Here is a 26,547-nt window from a genome sequence, read left to right as displayed (position 1 = left end):
AAGGGAATAGACACATTGTATGTGTACAACTGAATCACTTTGCTGTACACCTGAAACTAACATAACACTGTAAACCAACTGTATTTCAATTAAAACAACAAACTAAAAAATGGGAAAGAAAAGATGCAAAGCGGTCAGTCTGTTTACAGTGGTACTCCGCAAGTGTTTGCTGAATGCAAAGAAGAAGAAAGAAAAGTAATACAAGTAGAAATGAGGAACTGTGCGGTTTTTATTGGTGGGAGTTCACGTTATCTGAACCTCCGATGTATTCATTCTTGAAGCAACAGCATAGATCCCCTATTTGTGCCTCTCCTGTCTTGCTTTTATTTGTAACTAGCTGACCCCCAGACACAAATACAGATACACTGATGCCTATATATTAATTCCTGAAGTCTCTCACCTGTGAAGTCTGGATTAAATAAAAAACATGGATGTTACTGACTGGGCTTTTCAGTCTTCAAGCCCTGATTTCCTAAGGGATGAACTATTCAAGTGTGGAGCTGACTTTGGACTCAAAGATGCTGGTCCTCTGAGGTGCTAGCTCTGAATCCGGGCTGAGGGAGGGGTGTCCACCCCTCGGCAGCCTCACAGCAGAGGAGGGATGTGGGAAATTTCCAGGAACGTGGCACGTGGGCGCCTCCCTTTGGAGCACAGGGACTTCACCACGTTTCCTTCTGAGTAAACACAGAGTTTATCCGGACTCTCAGGGCCAGGAGTCAGCTGTCCTTAGCTCCTATTACAAATGGTCGTGAGAGCCGGCTTGGACTCCTGACAAGACGGGGTTAATTGAAAGGGGAGAAATCAAATCCGCTGGATTGGACTTCAGAGGCCATTATTTGGAAAAGGCAGGTCATTTACTAAAGCCAAACTTCCAGGAAAATGTCAAATCTCACTCTGGCCCCAATTCATTAAGTTAACCTGAGTTTAACTCACGTTATCTGTGCGCTCTGGTCTTTTTCTTCTGCTGTTATATTTGTTTGGTGTTTGCTTTGTTTTGTCTTTTTAAATTTATTTTTATTTTTTGCCAGACCGCTGAGATTGGCCAGATACAAAGCTGAGAAGCCTGGTTGTTTTAGGGACAGAAAAAAAAAAAACCTCTCTCCACGTAGGAAGGAATGCTGCGGGGGCCTCAGACACCAAGGCTGCGGCAATGAATAGACATACTTCTCACAACGCCCACTTCACAAAGAAATGAGAGCGGCCACACTTCCAGGGACTCCCGACAGCCAGGACGCATCCGAGCGCAGGGTGTGTGTGGTCTGGGCCATCCCCGCACCTCTCTGCCTCCTTCGTGGCAAAGAAGAGCCCTCCTGAGCTCAGCCGGGATATGAAATGAGGCGGAGGGCGGAAGCTGAGAGCTGGGAGAGGTACCGGACGGATGGGATCCACTAACGGGGGTCCATACTGAGGCTCCACACTCATACACACTGAGAAGCATCAAACGCACATGTCCTGAAAAAAATTCTTAGGCTGGAGACCGTATGGTTGGAATCCTGAGCAATTAGAATATACTCTGTCTAAAGTGAGCACGGTGCAGGAGAAACGGGGCACCGCTGTCCCCTTCCACTCTGTCCCCTGCCTGCAACACGCAGTCAGCCCCCATCCCAAGTCCCCCCTTGGGTGTTTCTGTTCTACCGTGGAAGCAATGATTTTAACGGGGCAGCTGTGAGACTGCCCCCTTCTCTATACTGTCACATGGGAGCGTCTGCCTTTGGAGAGACAGAGGCAAAGTTACACACTGCAGAGCCACGGAAGCTCCTGACATTGCGCGGCCTTCTTAGAAGAGCTCGCTCCCTGCCAAACAATGAGACGCCATTCCCTGCTCCACCTGCACACTGGGAGTAACGCACGGGACTTGGCAACATCCTGAAGTGAAAAGTGAATCGCGCAGGTTCCTGGCAACAAGATGTCCATGATGTGAATTTTCCCAGAGAAACCAGACTACTTAACACCAGGGCTGGCAGCTCAGACAGGAGCAGGTGGGGGAGATAGCTTGCTGAACTCTCAGAGACAGCTCCCTGTTTCATGCTAACACACTTTTTAGAAATAGAGGTCAAAACCATTTCGTTCAAGGTGGCCCGGGATTTTTTTTTCCCAGTGTGTGTGCACGTGTGTGGCGTGAGTACCAGCACGGACAGAATGCTGAATGAGGCACAGAAGGATGAGTCGGTTCTCCTTTGATGCTCAACAAATTCACCACGACTCCAAGCAATGCTTACTCTAGTCATCCTGCCATGCCGTCCCGAGACCTAATTGAAGGCTGCAGCACCACTGGGAAGCAGGGTTTCCGTGTAGGTGTTTATAACTGTCTATGGCACAAAGCTATTTATGAAACCACACAAGCCCTGGGTACTGCCCAGTTCCAACCCCGCCTGCAGGCTCTGGGCCATCAGCTCAGCAGCAGCTGGGTAATTCCGCGGTGCTATGCTGGATCAGACCCCGAGAATCTGGGGGCCCCTGGGACCTAAGCCCTTTACATGGAGGTCCTGCAAAGCACATGACTCTGTTGCTGCCAGGCAGCCCTCTAAGGGCAAAGCTGATGATTGAACTTGGTCTCTGGGCTGTGACACCGACATTCTGGCAAGTCCCCGCTGTGTGCCCTCTCTTCCTGGAGGTGAGCCACCATGGGCTAACCTCCTCTGCGTCAGGAGGGAGAAAAATGGCCCCATCCAGTTCAGGCAGATTTCCAAGAACTAAGGGATATGCCCACTGAGCAAAGCTACCTACTTAGCCTTGAAATTCCGTGTCTTGAAAAGGGATGTGTTTTTTTTTTAATTGAAGTCTAGTTGATTTACAATGCTGTGTTAGTTTCTGGTGTACAGCATAGTGATTCAGCTTTATATATATGTATGTGCACGTATATACACACATACATGCATATATACACACACACATATATATGTACATACATATATAGATACATATGTATATATTCATTACAGGGCTAACATGGAGCAGAGTGAGGTTGTCTCCTCCACCACAAAACTGGTCAGTTCAGGATAGGATGATTTATTTTGCACATTCAGGTCTTTTTCACCCAATTTCCTTGCACTTTCTTCAGTCACCCGAGTCTCCCCAGTTCCCCCAGGACTGGGAGAGTAAGACGTGATCCAGCAGCTTGCTGTGGGAAGGCGAGGACCAGGGCTTCCAGGCTCAGCCCTGCCCGCCTCTCTCACGGGGTCCAGCTCTCGCGCCCCACTGTTTGGGCCTGGGCAGGGTAAAGGCACCAGCTCCTCTCCATGGTGATGTGCTGGACTTCAACCTTGGTCATTCTCGGTGTATAGAGCCTAGCGTTGGTAACAGGTCCTCATCTTCGACTACACCTCTAATAGGCTTCTCTAAAACATACCCCTTTCCAGACACGGAATTTCAAGGCTAGTAGGTGGTTTTGATTGAGGAGCAGACCCCTAGCTCTTAGGAAACCACCTGAAATGAAGTAAGGGGTCAGGGCGAGAACTGCCATTAGAAACTCAAATGGAGCTGAAACGCAGAGCTCTGGCCAGCCTGGGGACCAGTGCAGACCTGGAACACTGCTCTCCCTTGGATTCAGGCAGAAATTGGGCCAGAATTACCAGCATGTCCACCTGACATTTGCTGACATATGGTCACAACACAAAACAAAACCAACTTGGCCTCATCTGTGAAAGAAATCACTGAAGCCACTCTGGTGCTGGCCAGAGGCAGTCACAGGGGATTCCTGAGACTCTTGGGGGCATTAATTGCCTTCATTTATTTATACTCCTCTTGCTCCAAAATGGGGGTAAAGCAGTATAAGGAGGATTACATCACAGTCACTCACTCATGTGTCAGCACCTGGGGTGTGCGGGGACAGAGGGACAAGGTCCCTGTCCACACGGGGCCTACATTCCAGTAGGGGAGAGAGGACAAATGCAACTGTTCCAAACAGTAGTGTTTCCGTGACAATATAAAAAAAAATGAAACAGGGTGGCAGAAAGTCATCTGGGACTGGGAGTCAGATAGAGGGGCTGGGATGGGGGTTGGGAGGGAAGACCCTCCCAGAAACTAATGATGGAAAAAGGGAGAATGAAAGGTCTAGCTGAAGATGGCTTGTCTGCCCAGGGGGAAAATACCTCTTAATGCAAACCACCACAGAAGAACATTCCGGTGCTCTGACCATAATGTCTCATGCCAGGGCGCTTCAGGCGTGAGACCAGAGCCTCAGAAGGGGCTCAGCGCCTGGGGCTTCACGCTGCAGCCACTGTCTTGAAATTTGTAAGAATTTTATCTCTGAATCTGTGTTTGGCAAGTGACTTCTGATGGGACAATTCTGCATTGTGCCAGAGGCTTGGGGCCTCGGCTCGCTCCTTCTACCTTCCCAGGACGGGTTCTTGAAGAGCCACTTCCTGACCCCTGATACGTGCACCCTCCCTGCCAAGTCACAGGGCAGGTGCTGGGCACCTCGAAGAGTCTGCACTGCCTGAGCGCGTCCTTGTCCCCATCCCCCAGGGAGCATGACATTAAATGGAGGGGATAAAACACTCTGGCAGTGCCAGAGAGAGACCACAGAAGAAAAGAGAAAGCATTTTTTTCCTGTTTTTTTTTTTTTTTTAACAAGCAACCTAGCATCTTGTGCAGCTGTCCCTGGTCTTGCTAAGTGCTGCCCCAGGCACCATGGAGCACGCAAAATGGAGTTTTCTTTCTGCTGACCGCCTAGTCTCCCCTCTGTCTCCACACCAGTCCATTCATTCATTTACTCATTCGTCAACTGTACATGATCCCCGCGAGGTGCCAGGCCACCGCTGCAGATTCAAATTAGGACATTCACTGTCCTCCAGGAGCTGACCCAACCCCACATGTCACAGTCAGCTGGGAGAGCCAAATCGATCGTCCTCTGTCCCTCTGCATGGATGCAACCAAGCAGTAGTTTCCCGTGATGTGCCACCCATTACATAAATCACAGGAAAAAGTAGAAAACAGGAGTTTTTTTAAAAATATGCATTTCCTATAGCTGAACAGATTGCCCTACAACAGATCATTCTCTGAATTTGACTCTTCATTCCCCGAGATTAGTATTTAATCCTCTTTTAAACATACCCTTGTAGAAAGCCCTTCCTGTGGACTTAAGAAACCTGGGGAGCACCTCCAGGACGGCCGACGCGCCCCTGACACGGCCGCTGTCTTTCTCAGAATCTGGCGGCTCAGTTTCAGTGAACCTTTTCTTCCATCATTTGTTCGCCCTCGGTCAGGTCCACTGGGTCCGTCATGAGGGGCAATTTCAACTGTTTTCAGATTCCCCAGGGACAGTGATATGTGTGTGTGTGTGTGTGTGTGTCTCTCTCTCTCTCTCTCTCTCTCTCACACACACACACACACACACACACAGTTTTATAAAATGCATTTAGCTCGGCTGAAATAAAAACTTATTTTTTTTTTTTTTAGCTTTTAAGTGAATTTCTGAAAGGGGGCTCACCACGGTCTGGTGAAAAATGAAGACTCCCATTTGTACCATTATTACAGACGCCCAGACATGGCAGTTGATTTCCTGACCAGGCACTTGGATTTCCGACAACATTATGTGGGTGTTGGGTGCGGTACCTGGACATTGGCTGCGGTACCTGGACGCTGGACGCGGTGCCCGGACGTCGGGCTCAGTACCTCGGTACCCGGACGTCGGGGGGGGGGGGCGGTACAGGGACGTCACGCACGGTACCCGGACGTCGGGGGGCGGTACAGGGACGTCGGGCGCGGCACGCGGATGTCTGACAGCGGGGCAGCGGCATATGGATTAGCAGGGGCTCCTGATTCAGGCCTGCAGTTTGGCTCTCATAGTAGCCGGTATTTCCCGGGCTTCACCAGGCCTGGGAGCAGCCACTCTGACGATGGGGTGTCTCCTGTGCGGGAAGACAGCTCGGGGAAGCCCTGGGCCTGGACCTCTGATGCTGGTTAAAAGCAGATCGTCCCGAAAGAAATGGCCCCCAGTCACGGCTTCTTGCATTTTCTAGTGTTCTCATCTCGAACACAGATGACTTTTGTGCTATTAAGTTTGCACTAGAATTTTTTTATTTCTTCTGGGCTCCCATCTTAGGTGGACAGAATTCTGGAGTCTTGCGGAGGTGGGTGGTCAGGGAGACAGTGCCCTTAGGAGGTGGTGACCTGATTAAAGCCACACAGCCAGCTGGGACAGACGTGGGCCCCTGACCCCTAGGCCAGGCCCCTCTGCTTCTTTCCGGGTCGTGCTGTTCAATCAGACTGACTCCACGGAGCTGTCCCCCTGTCCCTACTGCACCCCCTTTTACTTTGTTGTTGTTCTCTGATTCCTACCGTCTCCTACCGCCTCCTTTCTGCTCTCCGTGTTTCCCACCTTGGTGCACACCCATCTTCTCAGGCAGCACCAGGGACATCCGAGCAGGGGCCCTTGGTGCTGCGTGGAGGGCACGAGCTTGAATCGCGTGTCTGGAGGCTTCGATCTGTGCCAGCCGGGGTGTGCGTCACTGAAAAATGAATGGTCTTCACTCCCCACCCATCTCAAGGAGCAGAGTTGAGGTGCAAGGAGTGAGCCTAAGATGGGAGCATAACAGTTCTGCTGCCAAGACGACCCCGGAGCTATTGTCACTTCAGGTGATGGGCCGGAAGGGGTTACCAGACCCCAGCTGGGCGGACCGAGGCCACTTGGAGCAAACAGCAGGGCCAGAGAGGAAGCTGAACAAACCCTGTGTGGACACTGATCTATTACTTTCTGTTAGGGAAACCGACCTCCTGGCTTTCCAAGTGGAATGGATTTGTTGCAACGTGAAAAAAAAAAGTTTAAAAAATTTACACAACTTTGAAAAACATTATCATAGAAATGTTTTTAGGTTTTTGATGAGACTCAGTCCCCTCTGGTGGGAACACCCGCCACAGGATGACATCATCACGGCCATCTCATAAGAGCCGGGGGAAGGTAAAGGCCCTGGTCTTACTCAGCGATGCTACTCGGTCCCTTCATCTCAGATGCTCTGAGTACCACATTACTTAGATTATGTCAAAAATAATTTTAAAAGGAAACATGATTTAATCTGCAGCTCCACAGGAGGAAAACAAACAGCTATGGGTAGTGAATCACTCATTAAAAATTAAATAAATCCACCCACAACGGGAAACAGCACAACAGACTGTCGGTGTTGGCTTCACATTGGAAAGAAGCCAAAAATAGGTCCTGGGAATGGTGATGCCTCTGAACTTGATCTTGCTCACATGGTGTGCGTGCGGGATCGCCAGCTTCTCAGCGACACACACTTTCCAGCGTGTCTTTGGCTGAGAACACCCACGAGAAGGGAAGCTATGCGGCACTGGGGGTTTCCACGTATCTGACAAGATCAAGCCCCCAGCCTCCCCATCAGTCACACAGCCCCAGAACCGTTTGCCAGGATGAATCACAGACAGTAAAGGAAGGACTCTTGTTTCATTAACTAAGGTTTCTGTTTCACGTTGTAAAATTAAAACGCATGATTCCCAGCTTTTACTTCCTGCATGGAAACAATGTCATAGAAAAAGATTGCCTTTCAAAAAATGTTTTCTGTGAATAAAACCCTCCTTTACAGGTTCCCACTCCTTTTGGAGGCAGCCAGGGAGCAAATACAAGTAAGTGAGCAGGGAAGAGAAAGCACCAAAGCAGCTGCTTCCTTCTCAAAGCGAAGATTGTAAAACATTTACATCATGACGCACAAATGTCATCCCAGAAACGGGGGCGACGGACATGACTGGCCCCGGACACGCATGATGCCTGGCATCTCTGCTGTTCACTCCAAGTCCAGAGAAGCACTGCCATCAATCCCAGGACTTCATGTCTGGGAGGGACCTTTAAAAAATCCTCACCCAGCTCTAAACTTTTCAGACAAAGGTGTGACTCAGAGCATGAAGGGACACGTCTTAAGTCATTCTGCTTTCTAGAACTGAACTCTATTTCTGTCCCATCCTTCTGCTGAGCAAAACTCACAATTAGACTTGCTAAAGAAAGGACTCAAATGTCGGCCCTACAGGCATCATTTCCTGAAATCAGAACTAGGACCTACCACCGCGTTTTCAGGACCGCGCACAGTCATGAGCCTCCCGGAGACACCTGATAAATGCTGGGCCCGTGAATGGACCAACGAGGGGCCGCCCTGAAAGGAAATCTGGCAAGTATGCGGGAAGAGATTAGAAGACTGGATTTGGTCAGCAGATAACACACGGAAATAGTTTGGAACGCTGGCCAAGATCAGCTTAAGTGGTCATAAAATGGTTCCAAAACATAATTATCTACCAGAAAACCGTTTCCAGAATCCACAGGATACGTTCTTAGTAACGAGCTCTAGTACTTTTGTTAACAGATAAATCATACTCTCCATAATGGAAAATTTTTATTTATTTTCTTTTTGGCAGGTCTGCCCCTCACCTTTGGAGGTGGTAATGAGAGCCAACTGGCTTTCAGGTCTGAGAGGAACCCAGCTCAGGGCTCACGGGAGACCTGTGGGTCCCTTCCCATGGGCACTTCTCCACGCCCACCTGAGCCAGTGTCTCCTTATCTTTAAGGTGGAGATGAGAATGCACACCTAGGCTGCCTCCAAGTATCTGCGAGGCCCAAAGGAGATACAAATTTGAATGTGCTTTGTAAACTGTAAAGTGCTCTACATGCAGGTGGGTTATTATAAACACAATTTAAGTTTTCAGCATAAGGCAGTTATGTTATCTGGCAAAACAGGAAATAGAGCAAGTCCTGTTTCTTGCGAATAATTTCCCCCCATGTGACATTTAAAAAAATTAATTTCTCAGCAGCAACACAAAGAAAAAAATTTATATATCACCTGAACACAAATCTACACCATCCCTCACAGCAGATCAATCTTGGAAGAGTTGTTCGAAATCAGTTAAATTCCATCAACATATTTTTAAAAAGTGGTTAGAATTCCATCAGCCTCCATCATAAAATAACACAGATCCCAGTTCAGTTTTAAGCTTATGTTCATTTCTATTCAAAACAGGGAGAAAAGCTACTCAGAGAATCCATTATGTGACACGTTCTTGTTCAGCAATTCCACGGGGATCTTTCCGTTCCCAACATTTTAAATAGTTTATACCAAACTGCATTGTAAAAAGCAGTTTTAAAAAAGTCACTTCAAATTGGCAAATTTTAAACCGAATGCCCCAAATCTCCTGTTGCTGAATGTCCCCATTCACACGGGGATGGGACATCCCCCAGTGTACGGGACTGCAGCTGGCGGCGAGTTTCCGTATCCAGTGGGGACTGGTCTACAGTCCTCCTCTTTGGCAGCAGAACCCTTTCCTGACTCTGCAGCCCAGTGGGTCTGAGACACACCCAGAGGTTTTACGTGCCTTATCTTTCCCCAAGTGTGAGTGATGCCACTGGCCAGGCAGTCGGCACGGATCTGCAGCTGACGATGCCATCTGTTCCCACCACGTCAGCCACAGAGATGGGAGAACCCTGGACACAGACCACCAGCCCCGCCTCGTGAACCCAAACACAAGCTCCCTGAAAGACCCGCTCACTGCCCAGCCGCCCAGGTACCTCCCGCTGTCCCAGAGCATCATGTTTCACCCAAGTGCCCCTTCACAAATGTGGCTGCTAAGGGAAATTCAGAGGGTGGTTTTGGTTACAAAAATAGGAAACATCCAGCTTAAAATGGGTGGGACTTTGATGTGTCATCCAGTGAACCCAGGGCCCCAACAATAGCTGGGGACTGTCTTCCTGACAAGCGAGCCGCACTGGGCTTCCTGGCCCTCTGACAGCCCACCAGCCGCAGAGCGGACCGCTCCTCGGTGCCATCCCCACACACTCCTGGCCTGGCCATGGTGCATTAAAAAGGCTTCCTGAAGCCTAAGTCCCAGATTTCCTGCACAGGGCGGGACAAAGCTAACTGAGGGGCTTGCCAGCTTTCATCGAAAGAATGCCTCCTGATCATATTCTTTGACCTAGTTTTTAAAGCCCTGAGGAACTCTGTTACACACATATAAACCACGACACAAATCCCAAGCAGCAAGAAAGGCTTTCCTCTCAGCTTCCCTTTACCTCTCGTCCCACTGAGGTGACGCCAGGCAGCCGGCCTGGCCTGCGGGAATCCATGTTTTCCTGTCACTGGAAAAGGATTTCTAGAAGAAGGATTCCAGCTCTGAACTGGCGCTGCCGGGAGCGCGGCGATGAGACAGGAGTTTATATAGGAGAGCTGTGTTCCCAGTCCCTCTCAGTGGAAACTGTGAGGGTTCAGGAGCCGAGCCTCTGCTCTATGACAAACGATTACCGAGCAGACTCTTTTAGGAAGCACTTCTTGGAAGAATGAGGAAACTTTCCTGGGGGAAGATGGAAATGGAAATAAATGAGGGATTAATCTGTTTGTCACCATCAGATCCAAAGGCAGCATTCTTCCAACTTGCTGCCAGCTTCTAATTTCAGATTCTGGGAGAGTAACTGCTTCACTGTGGGGAGAGTCGCACTTTGCTTGGATAGGAAACCTGCAGAATCCAGGGATGCTAAGAAAATCCCAAGAACATGGCAAAGGAAGGAAAGAGAAATCAAGTCTCTTAGAAAGTTCCCAAACTTGCAGACTAAGAGCTGGGTTTTCACTGTGCATCGAGCTTCTCTGTTCTTTCAGCAGATTCAAAAACCAGCGCAGGACATGTGGCCCCAGCTGCGGTGCCCTGGAAGGTCAGGGCCCTGCTCTTGATGTAAAAACCTGCAGAGTCTTCTTTTCTTTCCCCCTCTCTGCCATGCTGGTGGTGCAAACCAACACCGAGGGAGAGGAGTGGCTTGTAAGAGAAAACAAAACAGGGAATGAAACTGGCAGAGGAGGAAGCAGAGGTCCTGACGGAGGACAGGCTAGCGAGTGAATATTCTAAGTTAACTTTTAAATTAAATTCACTGTTACTTAATATTGGCACTTCCATTTAGTTCTCTGGTATTCCTGTGGTATTTCCACGAACCAACGTGGAACAGTCCAACTGCAGAACCATTTAACTTCACTTACTGGTGGGTACCCCTTATAACAGTATAAGACCTCAAAGAGCCTGGAGAAAATATTTAAACCTTAATTACATGTTTAATTCTTAATTCTGAAATTCTACCGCGGTTTTTAAACCCCGTGCAGCTGAGACCCACCGAGCCGCAAGCACTCTCCAGTTGGGGGAACTCTGGGTCATATTTGATGATACTAGCAAGAGTATTACTTCCCAAATCTATTTTTAAACACAGGAAAAAGAAGGAGAAAACTCTGAGAATGGGTGCCTGTGCTTAAAGACTCCTCTTAATCCAGTTTGAGGGAGAAAAAATTGACTTTTCTTTTTTTAAAGTCAGATATGAATATAGAGTGTGTGTTTTGAAGTGAGAAATCGGGCACTGCAGGGCTGAGGGAGGCCTCTGATGTGCAGCCTAGGGGCAGCATTTACACCACCACCCAGCGAAATGCCTTCTTTAAACTTTCTGTGGTGATGTTAACAGTAACGGTTTTATGAAATGCTTACTTTGGGTCATCTCACTTAAACGTCACAATAACCCTAGGAAGAGATGGACAGATGAGAGAAGAGGCAGCTCAGGGGGCTGGGAGTGGGGGGCGCTCACCCCTGCTCTGGAGCCAGCGTGCCGCATGTTGACAGTGGCCTGGGACAGCCTCCGACCTCAGGGTGCCGACTCTCTCCTGCTCTGCCCACAATGAGCTATTCATTTGGTTCTAACCGACTCAAAAGCAAGTTTCCAACCTCACAAATCAGAAATCAACTCCTTTCTATTAGCTGACATCCTGAAGCTCTGGAATGAGCCTCAAATGCTTAGCAAAGAACTTGCCATAGGCTAAAAGACTGTTGTGATGTCCTACGACTCCAAACACAGGCCGTGAAGAAGGTGGCCACCACGGGGGAGTTCGCACTGTCCTCACGTTGACGAGAAAGAGTCTTGAAATCCGAAGCCGTCTTAGTCTAAGGCCTCACAGCTTCCTAAGTCAAACTACTTTCCTATTGAAAAGGAAGCCAAGAGTGGGACCAGGTAGAGGACGATTCTGCCCAAAGTTGCTGTGGCTGCCAAGCCCTGCGGCGGATACAGAGGTCAAAGGTCAGCTCCTGGATAGATGCTCAGTTGCCTTTGGATGGGGTCTGAATCTCTGAATCTGTGGCTGGTTTGAGGCAGCGGGTGTGGGAGCTGGGGCAGCCCAGGTCGCGGGCTCACTCACGGCCAGGCAGCAGGTCAGCTCACCGAGAGGCCGGGAAATCCTTGAGCAGGTGGATGGCAACTGGGTGTGGAGGGACCGGTGCTGAGCCGAGAGCCGGGGAAGGCAGAAGTCAGAGACTCCCAACACATCGTAATCCGTGCCTTGCATTTCAGGAGGAGATGAGTCTGCAGGACCCGCCCTCAGGTACGTCGTCCCAGCACGGTCGGCATCCGCTGGGATCACAAGCAGCATTTAATATCCATTCCAACCCATGTGAACGAGCAGTCCCTCTCAGTGAAGATTCTGAGATGATATGAGATTGCAGACTTCCTATAATTACATCTCCATCCCATTAATATTATTCCAGGAATGCCCCTTCTCGTCCATCCCACCATGGATCTGCCTGAGGAAGGCGTGCGCCGCAGAATCCCAGCACCCGATGATGACGGGATAAAGACGACGGACGGCAGAATGTTTAGCCGGTAGGATGTGGATGGTTTCCTCTCCTGTCTGGGTAAGTAGTTGACTACATTCGGCATTTTCGAGATGAGGAGAAACAGTCCATATAACCAGAATGCATTTGATCACACCAGGAATGACCATAAGAATTTATGCCCCCGGTAAAAGGCACACCCCATAAAAGGGCCAGCCGGCACAAAAGAACCCACCCATTGGCCTTAGAATAATCATGAACAGAGTCGAGGTATTTCAAACAAAGTGATGCATTTGAGAAATACAACTTCCTAGCAGTCCACATCCTGGTTCCCTCGCCAGAGGGGCGCACCCCCCCACCCCCGCTCCCGGCAGACCACGTACTACCTGCCCGCAGGCTGCACCCATGCCAGAAGCTCTTGGAGGCCTTCCCTCAGGTTTCTTAGGAGGCTTGACAGCCTTAAGTCGAGTCTAACACAAAAACGGGGATGGTGTTTCTTTTCCTAAGTCCTAGGACATGGAGGCCATGGAATGTTGCCTCAAAAGGCAAAAATTACGTGATGCCAACAGTTTTTTTTTTTTCTCACTAAGTGTGCAATCCAGAAAAGCTCCTTTTCAGCAGTTTTCCCCACAGCAGATCCATTTAAGAAGCAATTACCATCAATGCAATTATGTGCCACCGCGCTCCCTAATAGTCCCCGAGCGTGCGCACTGAGATGAGGCAAGGCCCTTTCAAAAGTCAGGACAAGTCAGTGAGAGGAAAGCACGTGGAAACTGTGTCCTCAACAACGTGTTTCAGGAGACCGAGCAGCTGAACCTGATTCTAAATGCAAAAAAAAAAAAAAAAAAAAGATGTCACAAAAAGTGTGACATGAGCCTGTTCGAGCAAGTTACAGCTTAAAATTCACATACACGGCACACTGACCATGTGGCCTTTTTCCTCTAGAAGATGATGTCTCTAACAATGAAAGCCCACATAGTTTTTTTGCTAGTTAACTACACATCAGAGGTAATTTTTCAAGAAGGTTTGTACTCACCAAGGGAAAACGAAGGCTATAGTCTGAAAAAGAAAGAGAAAAAAGACAGGGTCACTTTTCTGGGTAACAGGTGTTGCAAGTTTTAGTCACTGCTTTTTCTATAGCACGAGTGGAATGTGCCCATTTTTGCTTCATGGCTTGGGGTCTTCTTGAGGCCTTTTCATCTGGATAATAACTTCTTTTTGCCGCAACCATCAGCTTTTAAAGGCGTCCTGCCCCAAACGCTCCTCTAGGCTCTGGCTGTGTGTTGATGGTAGAGCCTGGTAGCTGCCCCGGATCTGAAGTGTTGGCCTGTAGCACCCAAGATGCTCCATCTGCCAGCTGCTGCTCTGTGACCTACAACGTCCCCTCCCTCTGAAGTTGTCCCTCCACCCATTTCCCCAGAGATACCCTCTTAAAACCTCCATAGGACACACCCCCTTCACCCCAGTTTTTCAGCTTAATCATTATCCAGATTGCTCATTCCGCATTAATTTAGCACTCATGCTTTTTTTGTTTTTAACAGCTTCAGTGAGATATAATTTACATACCATAAAGTCCACCTGTTTAAAGTATACAATTCAATGGTTTTTCACATAATCACAGACTTCGAGACCTTGCTTATGATTTAATTGTAGGACATTTTCATCATCCCCAAAGAAAGCCCATTTGCTCATGACTCCCCCAGCCCATCCTGTCCCAAACCAACGGTCCCTGGCAACCACTAAATCTACCTTCTCATATGGATGTGCCTATTCTGGAAATTCCATCTAAACGGGATCCTATAGCACGTGGCCGTCAGAGACCAGCTGCTTTCACTTGGTGTGTTTCTGAGGTTCACCCACGCGGTGGCCTGTACCAGCACTCGTGCCTTCCAGTGGGTGGACACTGTTCCATCATATGTGGAGACCACCTTTGTTTATCCATTCTCCTTGGAGGACTGACATGACCCCCTTGTTCTTGTGAGAGCGGCCAGCAAGGCAGCCTCACGCCAGGGCTCGGAGCCTGCATCTCCTTGTGACTGGAGGCCACACCCTGTGGCCATCGTGTACCCCTACTGCTGGATGGTGGACTCATGTTTTGAGCATCACTATTTTTATATTTATAGCTAATGCAGTACGTGGCGTTTTCCACCAAAACAGACTACTTATCTAGGTCATGGCCAGGCTAGATATGTTAAACCAAAGGCTATACTCTACAGGGCACATTTATAACAAGTTTTTGCACTAATTAAAAAGTTGACCTGTGAAGTAGGTTTGAATCCAAAGCAGAAGAAATGGTTCTAATACTGAGGGATCTTAAATCTCCTTGGGCAAGTCTACAGCTCACATTATTATTTATGATGGAAGGCTGAAAGCTTTCCCCCTAATACCAGGACAAAGGCAAGTGTACCCACTCTCACCACTCACATTTGACACTGTGCTGGAAGCCCTAGTCAATGCAATAAGACAAGAAAAATAAATACATAGAAAGTGGAAAGAAAAAAATCAGACTTTATGCTCAGATGACATGACTATGAACACAGAAAACTCTACAGAATGTACAAAAAAGCAACAGGGACCGATCTGTCAAGTGGTGTATAAAGACAGAGTTCCCAGAAGACAGAGGAGCCCAATGGAACACAAAGCAGGTGGTGGGAAGGTGAGGGGGGCACTGAGGTGAGGGGGGTCATCAGTGGTTTGGGGGACTCCTTTTTTGTAGAAATAACTTATTACAAGAGTCCACTACTTCTAATGCCCCAAAAGAATTTGGGAAGATGCTGGAAAGAGTGACTTGTGGTGTTTACCCAGGGCCAGGCAGGGGCAGAAGCCAGAAGTGCAAGGAACCCTTCATGTTTCAGGAGGAATCCCAGAAACTCAACACTGCCTTCCATCGCAATACTGAGTCATTTTAATGTAAAACAAAACCCAGTGATGTGCAGAAGCATATCCTGTGCAGAAGCAGGGCTGCCGCCTTGAGTCAAGTCACTCTAAAAACCACAAGGCAAAAAACCAGTCAGGTGCAGAAGCAGCTGAGCACGCCGTCAGAGGGCGGCTAAACACACGAGTCAGTGTGATGGACTAAACCCCGAAGGAACCCAATTAATAATTTTGAGTTAAACTTTAAAGTAATTTTTTTTTAAACAAAGCAAAAATACACGAAACAGTGGGCACTACAAATAGATCACATACTATACTGGCTTGGGGCTCACAGATGTTAGCGTGAAACCACAACCATCAATTTCTCTGAAGAACAGAATTAGCAAAAACCAAGCCACCAGAATAACATCTAAAGGCAGCCTGTATCCTGTGAACACGTCCATTAGCCCGGGGCTCTCATGCACATGGCTGCTGTGATGTTGAGCAAAACGTTTGAAAAGGTAAAATAAGCACATTAAAAAGTGGGGGGGAGGGCACCCCGGTCCCCGTGGCCAGATCCACTCCTCGCGGGAGAGGGTGTCAGGGAGGAGCTGGAGCAGGGTGGTGTCACCGCTGGGAAGGTTCCTGGTACAGCACCATCCTCCAAAAAGGAAAGGAGAGATGCTACCGATTTATTAGGCTTGACCAGGCTTTGGCGGCCCCTTATGGTGTCTCTCCCATAGCCCACAGCCAATCCTAGGCGGCAAGTCCCATTTTAAGGATGAGAAGACTGAGGCTCGGTGAGCTCCTTGACCCGAGTCACGCAGAGCAAGGAAGCAGGGATGCTAACCCAGGGCTGCGGAGATCACTCTTGGCCAGGCCGCACAGGGGGACCCAACCTTCACTGCAGTTTATTTTTGTTTGTTTGTTTTTCTTTCTTGTCTCCATCCCAACAAGCTGAAATTCTTCCAGGGACTGTCTCCCTTTCCTTTACGTTCCTCGTATTTGTGTCACCGCCTGCCAGCAGGAGGGCCCATTAAAGTCTCTTCCCTGTCTAGAAGGAGCCCCACTGGGGTCTGTGTGCCAGAAAGATCTGGAAGGGCCCACGCTGGCCACGTCAGTTCCATGGGAGCAGCTCTGGCCCTCTGGCTCACAGAAGCCGGGGCCTCCTGACCACAGAAGTTCAGAGGTCCGTCCCCAGGGCACACGAGGGCAGCTGCTTCCAGGCAGCAGGGGCGGGAGGAAGCCCAGCTGGACCATGGGAACGGGCCGTGCAAGGCCAAGAGCAGGGGAAGTCCACCCGGGGGGGCGGCGAGGGCAGGCAAGGCCAGGGGGAGCGGGCCCTCCCACAGGAAGCTGCCGGGCTGCAGGGTTTGGCCCTGATCGCTCACAAGATACAGAGAGACCCAGGGACGCTACTGTGCATCCAAACCTCCAAAGAAGAGAAGAAAACTGTACCATTTGGAATCCATCCGCCGGGACCGTTCTGCTTTAGGGAAAAATTAAAATGATTCTCGCTTGCCAAGCTCGGAGATGGGCAGAGCGGAGCAGTCTTTCCAAGCTCGGACAAAAGTAAAATGGCCTCCATACACACCCCGGGCCTGAAGCTTTTTCAGCATCGCGGGGGCGGAATGCATGTCACTGCGGGCGTACCCACAAGCTTTCCTTTTAAATGGGCAGCGGCATTTAAACAATTCTTGGATGCACGTTAGCACTTTATTTTTAAGTATTTATCTATGTATTTCTACATGTGCAGGGTATCTACATTGTTAACTTTTTACTGAAATACAGTTGATTCACAGCATTGTGTTAGCTTAGGGTGTACGTCACAGTGGTTCAGTCACACGTGTACATTCTTTCCCATTACAGGTTATTACAGCACGTTGAAGGCTGCGCTGCACAGTAGGACCTTGTTGTCTGTCTGTCATATATATGGTGTGTATATGTTAATCCCAAACTCCTAATTTATCCTCCCTATCTTTCCCCTTTGGTAACCATAAATTTGTTTTCTATGTCTGTGAGTCTGTTTCTGTTTTATAAATAAGTTCATTCGTATCAGAAAACGTGAACTTTTAATGATGGGTTACAATTTTATGAAGCAAGGGCACACACATAAGGACCTAACACAGGCGATCAGACCCCATGGGCTCTGGCCTCGATTGGCCTCGCCAGCAGCGAGCAGAGCCCAGAGCAAAGCCCCTGCACCCCTGCGGCATTCTCTGGGGCTCCCGCGCTCCCTGAGACATCGATTCGTCCAAGCCCACCGGTCAGAGCACTTGGAACAGAGGAAGCGTAGTTCACTCTCAGTCCCAATGACCCCCAAGCATGATGACTAGGACCGGGGGGGGGGGTGTGGGTGGGGCTGAAGAGCAGGAAAACCCCTCCCGGCGGGAGACCCCACCCCACACCCCAGAGGCAGTGGACACGGACGAGCCCTCAGCATCCTGTCCGGGAGCAAGTTCGCTCTGCTTCCTGGCGCTGATTCAGGCCGGGGGGAGGGCGCAGGACGCCTCTGAGTCACCGGGCTTCGCTCCCTCCCTGATCTCGGACTCTGCCAAGTCTCTCGGCCTCCTTGTTTACCTTCTCGGCATCAGCAAAGCTGTTAATTTCTGTATTTTCTAATGCACAAAAGAAAGGCTGGAAGATGCTGCTGGGGCAGGAAGCCTCCCTGAATGATGAGGAGTTTGGTAGAATCTTCCTCTGCCCACCCCCGTAAAGTGCCGGTGGGGGAGCCTCAAAACGGTGTTGCCAAGGCTGAAAAAAAGATCCGTTTTCTCAGACACTCGTTCTGTCGACCTGTGGCCAACCAGCTGGACTTCTAATATTTGGCAACTTGTAAGAACTATTCATGGGCAGCTGCTCAGAAGATCCAGGTGCATCACTGCCTGCTTCTCGAGACTGTTTCTGAAGCACCGCACCTCCCTAATTACCCCACAGTTGGGGGGGTCCCCTCTTTGGATTAGGAAACTATGCAAATTCTCAAGCCAACGACTCCACTTTTGCAAATACAAATGGCTGCTGGTTTGCACTCTTTGTGTCTGTCTGTGCCATTATCACTGTGGAATTTAGGAACACAGGACTTGGATTCTCTGTGTTCTCTTCCGAGGTGCAGGGGTCCTCTCCCAGCCCCAGAGGGACGGAGCCCTCTGGCTCGTCAGCAGGTGATGCCGCTTCGATCGGGCCACCACCTTGGAGGTCCGCCCCTCCTACTGGGGTCATCTGTGGGCCCGCTCCTCCCTGACCCCTGTTTTTAGTTACACACCTGGCACCAAGCCTGCTTCACTTTGCACACTCTTCTCACGAGACAGGGTCCCACCCTGAACCCTGGCCCCAGCCCTCTTGCTTCCTGGGTGCTGGCTCTTGTCCCCTGTGACATCCCACCAGACTGCGGTAAACCGAGGCGGGCTCAGCCATGTCCCAGCACAGTGCTGGCTGTTGTCCGCTCTGCCCCTGCGGACCCGGACCTGGTCTGTAGGATGGGCACCCAGGCTCCTCACGCGTGGCCAGGACTTTCAACTAAAAACATCACATGTCAGCATCGCTTTCCAGTTTGCAGAACAATAAAATCAGTAGATTAATTTGATAGTTGTACTTTCCCTCCACTACAGCTTCTGCGCTGGTAAGTGCCACCCGGAATGAAAGGACTGACGTACAAATTAACCCTTAATGGCCCAGTCCTCGTTGGTTGAGTTGCTCCTGGGGTCCCCAGAAGTTCTGGCTGGGCCAGATGCAGACTAGATACCCTCTGTGACCAGAGGTGGCCCTCGGGCGGAGAGAGACAGGAGGCAGCCACCATCTACCAGGACTGTCTGCAGGGGGCTCTGGGTGGGCCAGGGGGCTCTGAGCACCAGCAGTGTTTGCTCCACCCTCAGAGCTGCTCTAAGCAACAGCGCAGGTTTGGGGGAGAAGACAGACTTTGGAGCCCTCCAAGGACGAGCACATGACCTCTAGTACGTCGCTCACAAAACACTCCCTGAGCCCCTGTCAGGGGCCCAAGTTCTGCTGTGTGCACGGGGCGGTCCCACACGCTGTAGCAAAGCCCACAGGCAGAATTCGCCACCAGGGGCTGCTCTGTGTAAGGACCAGAGAGCAGGAGAACAAAGTGCTCATCTACCAGAAACCAGGACCCCTCACCCATGTTCCTTAACACACTCAACTCACAGCCTTTCCTTTAGACTTGAAAAGACCCCGGACTCCCCCCGAGACTTTAGGGTCAGCAGGGGATGGGGCCTGAAACAGAGAAGAGGGACGAGCGCTGTAGCCCTGGGCTAGAACCTTCGAAAGGCCGTCAAAGGCGCGTGGACGCCAGGCGCTGGAACGTGGTGGCCTCCCTGCTCACTGAGATTTTGCCTTTCAAAACACATAGCTTGACCCTCGTAAACCGCTAGTGGGATTATAAAATAACAGAGCCGTTTTGGAAAACAGCATGAAAAAGTTTCAGGGCAGAGTTACCACGTGACCTAACGGTTCCACTTGTAGGTATAAACCCAAGAGAAATGAAAACACATGTCCACGCAAAAACTTGCATTACTTATAACCGCCAAAAGTAGAAACAACCCAAATGTCTATCAACTAATGAATAAATAAATAAAAGATAGTATAGCCATATGATGGACTATTATTAGGCAAGATAAAGGAATAAACTTCTGACACGCTGAAACAGGAATGGACCTTGAAAACATGACGCTAAGTAAAAGAAGCCAGTCACAAAAGACCAGGTTCCACTTACACGGAATGTTCAGAACAGGCAAATCTGCAGGCACGAAGTAATTTTAAAAAATTTACATGCGTTTGTTTTATTCTATTCACATTGACAGTTATCCTACAACCTACACAAAGTACAAAAGGCCTAATCCATTTTCCAGTATCAGGTCAGGGCCAAGGTGCAAAAGCCTTGCTGGGGGGGATCCATAGCGGGACTGAGAAGAGACTCACTTTGGGTGGTGGAAACGTTCTAAAATTGATTGTGGAAATGGATACACAACTTTAAAAGCATACTGAAAAAACACAGAACGGTACACGTTAAAGAGGTGAATGGTGTGATATGTGATTCATATATCAATAAAGCTGTTATTAAAATCAAACCGAAAACCAAAAATTAATATAAAAATATAATTAATATAAAAAATTAATATAAAAATCAAAGCACGGTTGGTCTCTCAGCCTGTTTCAGCCTACTCACGCGCTGGAGACGTGACTTTAGGATGTGTCCACAGAGCCATATTGTTGCTCATAAACTCAGGAGAAATAGCCCATCTGCCGAGGACAGTGCCCGCCCGAGGGAGGTGTCCCTAAGCCTTGGGTGAATTTCATGGCACTCTGGGGGAGACCACAGATAATGTGACTCTAAACTCTCTGCTGCCCTAAAGTGTCTGAGGACCAGTCTCACCTTTCAGGTGATTCTCTCAAATTGAGTTACCCTCGAGGTTGGTGCGAGGGGCCAGGCATATGTAACACGGCACTGGTAGAGTATACAGGGGTCCCAGTGACATGCCCTGAACACACCTAAACGTCTCCACCAACTGGGTGAGGCCGGGGGGAAGGTGGGCTCGAGGGGCAGCTCAGGGTGGGAGTGAGACCTCACCAGAGAACTGCCTGGACCGCATGCCCTGTGGGATCTTACTCGCCTGTGCCAGAGCCTTGATCACGCTTTACCTGACACTGCTGCTCCTAGCTCAAGCAAGGTGGATGAGGCTGCGGGGGGGGCATTCCTTAACACCAAGGCCTGTGTCACTCCTCCCACTGGGCTCAGACTGTGAAAGGTACTCAGGACGGGCTTGATGAGTGCCCAATGCTCGTGGTAACTGAACACTTTAAATCCTATTTGAAAGATGTTCTGCACGGTCTAATTAACGTTCAGTGAAGCTCAGAGAAAATGGCTTATCTCTAATATTTAACTAGTGAATCAGTGTTTGTAGGTGTTATCTTCTGGAGTATCAATTTGAAACGCCCCAACCTTTCACCACACGGCCCCGGGCCTGTGACTAGGCTGCTACACGTGTGTGAAGGTCCTGGCTGGTGATACCCTTACATGCAGCTGTAAACAGCGGCAAACCGCAGAGGCCCTGGGCAAAGCCAAGCTCCCCAATGCAGCGTAATGGATGCGCCTCGGCATTGAGTAATTATTCTGGGAGATCGTTATTCCCATGGACCCAGAAGGGAAGGAAACTTCTAACATGCTTCTTAATTTAAAAATACCAATTGTTGCTGTTAATTAAAATGCTAGTTACCAACGATCGTATACAAATGGCAAAGGGACGAGGTAAATGGACCACTCCAATAATAGTAATGGATGTGGTTTTCTTATTACCTAATAATGACTGTTGCTAATGAATACAGGCAACAGCACTTCTGCTCATCACATCTGCACGGAAAACACGAGTAGAATGTGTTGGGGAACAACCTATGGACTCCTTAACAGAGCCTGGAAGTTCTCAGGGAAGAGTCTCAGGACGAGGAGAGGCCACAAGTGAGCGGAAGGTGGTACACACACACCTTCCAACTTGGGGGCCCCCTCCTACTTTTGACTCCAAGCTCCCCTTTCAGGTGCCCCTCCAAAAGCCAGAGTGCTTCCTCTCAGTGGGGTCCAGGGCAGGAACTTTCTAGAGGCCCCTCGCCCACAGAAACCGCGTCTTACCCTCCCCCAGGTACACCAAGCTCTTCCCACGTCATGACTTTCCTCACACGGCTCTTTGACCCAGAAAGCTCCTCATCTCACCCAAACCTACCAGGTTCTCCCCCGACTCCTGGAGCCTGACCTCCCCTCTGAGCTGCCTGCTGCCCTGGTCTTACCTCCTGCTGCTCCAGCAGCACAGAGCTGTCCCGTGCTGCGCCCCTGACCGTCTGGGTCCTCCTTCTCCAAACGCCTTCACAACAACACGATACAGAGGACGGCAGGTTGAGATTAGGCCACCTTTGCTGCCATCCTGGCTGGCCTGTGACGTGGGCAGGCATGGTCTACACTTTACAGACGACAGAAGCCAGGACAGACGTTCGCCCCCAAATCCATAGTGCGTGGCTAGTTCGGTGCTTTCTGAACAGAAATCCTCTTATCGCTACCTTGAACTTCTTGATTATAGACACAGCTCCACGTACACACCGGGAACTCAGAAATACGAGTTAGAAGGATGAATGAGTGCACTAAGCCAGTCATTACCGCTCATCAAGCAGCCACTTATGGGCTAATGCTGTGCCAAGTGCTGAGGATTTCGAGATTGAAAAAAAACACATGGACAGAAGCTGCAGGTCTTTAAAGGAGTCCAGGGACACGGTTATAAAGGGGTCACTCACTGGAAGCGGAGGGGAGGCTTATGATCGCAGTGAGCCCAGGGGCTGTGAGGGATGAGAGCAGAAGCCCCTAACCCGTGTTGGCCAAAGTCAGGGCTACTTTCTCAAGATTAGCTTCCCAGACAGATGCCATGAACCAAGGCTAGGAAGCTGGGGAGCACACGGAACATTCTGGAAATCGCAAATAATTTGAGTCCTGTCTTTGACCTTGGAACAAGTCACTTAATCTTCTTGAGCCTTAGTTTCCTCACTTGCAAATTAAGGACCTTAATCCCTACTGTGCTGGGTTAAAAATGAGATCGTCTACATAAAGGACACAGCACTGGACTCCACAGACAGTCAGCAAATCAGGATCTGGAGTGTGAGACCCACAGGGCCTGGGAGGCTGCAGGCGCATTTGGATTTGGGTTGAAACCACGAGGAGGCTGCACAAGTCTGCAAGGCTGGACGTCACTTTCTGTTCTCTGCAAGGGAGGTCACTGTGGTGGCTGCAGGGAGGTCAGAGGTTGGGGTGAGCTCAGTGCGAATGGTGGATCCCTGAGAAACAAAGGAGCCATTCCGATGGTCCAGGTGAGGGATGGAGAGCTGCTCCTGAGGGCAGCGGCAGCAGTGATGGGGCTGGCATGCAAGGGGAGGCGGCTATTTAAAACTCAAGGGTAAAACTCGAGGGGGCAGAGGCCGCTAGCCTTCGGGAATGTATGCAAAGAGGAAAGAAGGGGAAGGAAGAAATCAAGATGACCTTGGACCTGGTTTGGCCACAGAGTGAAAGGTTTGCCATCCCTGAAGGTGGGGTCCTTGTCTCAGAGTCCCCAGGAGGTGGTAGTACGTGCATCCCTCACAGACCCCCAGAGGGTGTCACTCAGAGACTAGGAATATTTAGCAGCATCACAGGAATAGGAGGAAACCTTCTGAAAATGGCACAGTTCTTTTCTGAGTAACGTGGCACCCACAGCAGAGAAGTTTGCTAGTTACTTCCCAGAAAAACTTTGAAAACCAGTAACCTGGATAACTGAAAGATCTACTAATCAGCCAGTTATTTTGCCAAAAACCCTCAAATATTTTGGTTCAATGATTTTCCCCCACCTTAACTGGTTGACCTGACCCATCTAAACTAGTTCATCACTAACAATCCATGGAAAATGCATGGAAAAGAGGCTGGTTTTAGAAGAAGAGGGGAGAGAAAACACCTCAGGCATCCGCGGTATTGTCTCAAAGAGGAAACGCGAGATGCCTGCGTGTAATGTGAAGCTCCCGGTGAAAGGTGAGCCCCCGGGGAGTCTGCAGTCACTGAGCTATTAGCAAGAATGTGCCCAGGCTTGATTTGTGTTTCTGAAGACAAGCACCTACTCCCCCCCCCCCCCACCCCGGCTGCCACAGAAGAAGTCCTGTGAACTGGGAGCGGGTCCCTCCTCCACACGTAAGAACACTGCTGCATTCATTTGAAAACAAAACCAGCATTGTAACCCAAATCTGCAGCGCTCCATTCTGGAACAATAAACTGCCACAGAAGTGTCATGTTGGACTGGCATTCTGTTTTGTCTACCTAGAAAGGTCAGTCCTCCTTTTCCCCTGGAAGGCAGCGCCCCCACCATCCTCAAGGAAAATGATTTTCTTTCTTTACAACATAAGGAATCCTCTGAAAATGAATGGATTTGAGCTGCTTCCACAAACGATCTGTATGGTCCCAGGCACTGGGGGAAATGTGGAGATGTCAGAGGTGGAGGTGGGTGGGGACCCTAGGGCCCTCCCCCGCCTCACGCGTGGCCAGCAGTCCGCCCTGTAATCCACATCGGAGGGAGGGAGGAAGCAGAGGGTTACGCCCCCAAGCCAGGCCCCGCCCACTGCCACAGGGGAAGGCGGGTGACCTTCCCAGCGAGGTGACCTTGGGCCGGCCCCGCATCCTCTCTGTACTTCAATGGCCTCCATACATGAGGTCAAGGGCAGCTTCAGATGATGATCCAAGGACACAGCGTTGTGTGAATGCGCTTGTAAACTGTGTGAAGACAGGTCAAGGTGAGGGGCGGCTCAGGACAGAGAGGCCACTGGGGGTGGAGGTGGGGTGAGGCCACATGCACAGGGGTCAGAGCGACATTGATGGCCTGTCAGGCACCACGCTGGACACCCTCAGTGCAGGGACTGGGCTGTCTAATCCTCACTATGACCTGGAAGCCAACTGCATGAGGTTACATGGTCAGAAAGAGGCTGGGCTGGAAACCAAATCCAGGTGGACTCATGGTCCCCACCCCCAACGTAAGGGAATCACACTGCTTGCGCGCCTGGACCAGGAATCCCTTCCTGGGAGACACGCCCTCGCTGCCCTTCCATTGCTTGGCACTCTTGGTGGCAGGTAGCAGCTCGGTTCCTGAAGGCCCCGGGAGGACAGGGTCTCCAAGAGCCTTGCAGTGCAGTGACCTCGACCTTTCACAGCTCCCTCACTTCTGCCTCTCCTAGTCCAGAGTCTGCATGTGTGTGGTGGGCTCCCAGGCCACTGGGGGCCAGGGAAACACTCTGGTTTCAAACTATTCTGTGTGTGCGTGTGTGTGTGCGTGTGTGTGTTTGTGTTTATTGGAGTACAGACAGTTACAGTGTGTCAGTTTCTGGCGCACAGCGCAACGTCCCAGTCATGCATATACATACATATGTTCATTTTCATAGTCTTTTTCATTAAAGGTTATTACAAGATACTGAATACAGTCCCCTGTGCTACGTGTGTGTTTTAAGTTCCTCTAGGAAAAAAAGGACTCAATTGCGATGTTCTGAGCCAACTAATCCAAGCTCTGAGTCTCCAGGCAGGGCAGAGCAGACACCACACGCCCTTGGCGCAGGCACCTCCGAAAGGATCCTGCCCCGGACCCGGCGCCTGTGAACCCAGAGCCCCACCTCACGACCCAGCACGTCCACAAATGCGGAGGACGGTGGGCAGGAGCTCAATGGGGTCTCGACCCACCGGGTTCACACTCACTGCGACTTGGCAGACCCCCGTCTGATCCTCTCTCTGACAGATGCACGCCCGGCACTGGTCCGGACGCTCGTCATCTCCTCCATCCTCACAGCGCCCCTGGGAGGCGTGAGAGTGCTGAGTGACTGGAGGGCTCCCTCCTGCTCCTCCAGGCTTTATGCCCTTTTGCTTTATGTCATTATCATGAGCCCACTGAAAAGCCATGGTGGAAGAATTGGAGAAACAGAACTTACTGACTCCTTGCGCCAAGGTATTAGCTTCCCGTACGTAATGTAGTGCTATATCCTAGGGTTAGTATTTTTTAAATTAAGGGATTAACACATGCCAGAGAGACAGAAAGGGGACTTCTCCATCTTCGGGGGAAAAATCTTTGTTGCAAACCCCATCAACGGACGACTCAAGCTTCCAAAGTTGTCTTAGAATCGGGCACCAGGAAAGTGTTTGTATTTCCTGAAAAACTGGGGACATTCTTTTAATCAGACTAGAACAATACAAGCCATTGTGTTTCCACTTTTGCCAAGTCAGCCAGGAAGCTTAGGACCGAATTTAAAGCACGTTTGTAATCGTATCGTATCTGCAGGGGAAAGGGAGCTGGCATTAACCGAATGCCTCTTGTGCTGAGTGCTTCCACCAAGTATTTTAAATTGAATGCTTGCAACTGCCCAGTTATTTTTCCAGCTTCACGCAGCAGCAAACCAGAGTTAAAGAGGCAGAACTAGAAGCTCATGGTGAAGGCAGCCGCCAGCCCCAACCCCCTCCCGAATTATGAAGCTTCTTGACAGAATGCAGCCTGCCACCCCCAAATTGCCCCAAACCCTTCCTGGGAGAGGAGAGCACAGAGTGCCAAGAGGAAAGCGTGCTAATGCACGCCTGCGCTGGACATG

General features: G+C 50.0%; 1 protein-coding gene across 4 annotated transcripts in view; it reads right to left on the bottom strand.

Annotated features, from left to right (window-relative positions):
* Positions 1–26,547, bottom strand: part of PTPRE (protein tyrosine phosphatase receptor type E) — a 147,404-nt gene that overhangs the window by 75,790 nt on the left and 45,067 nt on the right. Inside the window, exon 2 of one of the 4 annotated variants that reach the window (XM_031461989.2) lies at positions 13,601–13,623. The exons of the other annotated variants lie outside the window; for them this stretch is intronic. The gene's annotated coding sequence lies outside the window, so the exon portion shown is untranslated. The remainder of the gene's footprint in view (positions 1–13,600; positions 13,624–26,547) is intronic. 4 annotated transcript variants of the gene reach the window in all.

Source organism: Camelus dromedarius, chromosome 8 (genome assembly GCF_036321535.1).
Source record: "Camelus dromedarius isolate mCamDro1 chromosome 8, mCamDro1.pat, whole genome shotgun sequence".
Classification (NCBI taxonomy): Eukaryota; Metazoa; Chordata; class Mammalia; order Artiodactyla; family Camelidae; genus Camelus; species Camelus dromedarius.
Note: the sequence above shows the minus strand (reverse complement) of the source record. Positions and strands in the feature narration are given on the sequence as shown.